Below are 1,903 nucleotides of genomic sequence, written 5' to 3' on the forward strand. Positions count from 1 at the left end.
CCCGCCCCATCTGAAAAAGAGCATACCCCTCTGTGATGGCTGCACCCGCATTTCTAAAGAAACAGATTCAAAAGGCATTTCTCTGAAAAGACAGTATTTGCTGAAGAATTAAGTGAGAAACTGACATCACGTGGTATATTAGTTCCGCTCCACGGGTCAGATCGTGCAAGATGAGGATGGACAGATGGGTATCTGAGCACAGAATTACAACTTTCATTTAGCACCAATACCTTCTCAGGCTTGTTCTAGGATGCATATAATGACTTCACCCTAGTTTTGGCGGCAAAATATTGGGGGAAAGAACAGCTATTATGTGAGTAAGTGTATACTATCTGTGCATTGAAGATTGGTTGAATGCTAAATGGTTATAAAATTAACGGCAAAAAATCTTTTAGAATTGATCTAGATACTTTAGAAAATAAAGAACACATGATCAAAATGACCCAGGATGAAGACTAAAGGTAGTCTTTGTCTACATTTAAAGTAGAGGAACAGGGTTGTTTAAATACTAGTTAATATGAGGTCTTCCAAATAGGGACCTGAAACAATGTTCCTAGTCCAGTGAAATACAATAATCTCCTCCAGAAAACTTGCGGAGTTACAAAGCAAGTGTGGCATATGAGTAATAAAATCAAGGTACAAGATAAAGAGTAGGAGAGGTCAGGGAGGGAAAAAAACACTGTTAATGATTTCAATGTCACATAAAGGGAAAATACACTTCCATTGTATCCTATATGCCAGAAATATTCAAATGACAGACCAGCAATCAGATAGTTGGCACTCAGGAGGAATGCAATAGTGAATTAATTAAAAACATGAGGCTGCTAGGAATGATCTGCAAAGGAAAAGGTGATGTTTCTATAGCACCATTCACTGTGACGAAGCTTGTAAAACATCTTGGGATCCAACTGGTAAAAAAGCAAAACGTGTAGGGATCACTTTGTCCAACAGCGAAATGTAGCACAATGGCACAATGCAAATTGGCAGAATGTAATTACCAGAGTCGGAGTTTGGCCAGTATACTACCCTACTTTTTGAAAAGCTCCATGAGCCCCCTTGTGACCAGAAGTGCTCAAGAACTTGGTTTCATATCCTGTTCAAAAGACAAGCCCTTCTATCACAGAGGTTCCCAAGAATACAACACAGTACCAGTTCAGCACTGACTCAGAGGGAAAAGTTCCACCTACTGAATTGCCAATACCACCGATAGCAGCTAGGTTTTCCTTGGATGGCTCTCACTTAAGTATTACCTTGGCTCAGTCCCTTTGAGCAGGATCTAACCAGATCACAGCACAGGAAAATCAGGACTTTTATATATATAGTATGCATCTTGGTGGAGATAGATAATATTATCTGATACCCTTCACTATCTTATTTAAGCACAGCAAGTACTGCAGGACACGGGCAGCAGCTGTCCATGGTTCTACTTCCCATTCTAGCCAAGTTTCCCAATCCTGTTCTGAACTCTACTAGTTCTTTCATGACCCACTCTGACCTTGCCCTCTCATCTGAGACTGCCATATAGATGCCTACTTAGTGCCAGCTTTAGTCTTGGAGAAACAGCTCTTTTTAAAAATTAAAGGAAACACAAGAGAAATACGGACGTGACTTGAAAAAGAGCTTTGCACCCAAAAGCTTGAAAATAAGTTAGAAGGGAAAAACAATCAAAATTATTTTTGCTAATTAAGAAAGCAATAAAACAGCCTGGAAATAACAAAAGCTAAAAGGAGACATAACATTACTTATCATCATATCAGTACCATTGTTTATCTTCTATCTGGTATCAGTTAGCTCCCATATTGTTCCAAATTGTAGAGAGAATCATGATCCAGCCTGAACTTTGCATATTACTGGATCATTTGATTATTATTCATTCCATTCCCTAATCTGTATGTTTTCTGAA

The sequence above is a fragment of the Crocodylus porosus genome, unplaced genomic scaffold, assembly GCF_001723895.1.
Source record: "Crocodylus porosus isolate Cpor-Errol unplaced genomic scaffold, CroPor_comp1, whole genome shotgun sequence".
Classification (NCBI taxonomy): Eukaryota; Metazoa; Chordata; order Crocodylia; family Crocodylidae; genus Crocodylus; species Crocodylus porosus.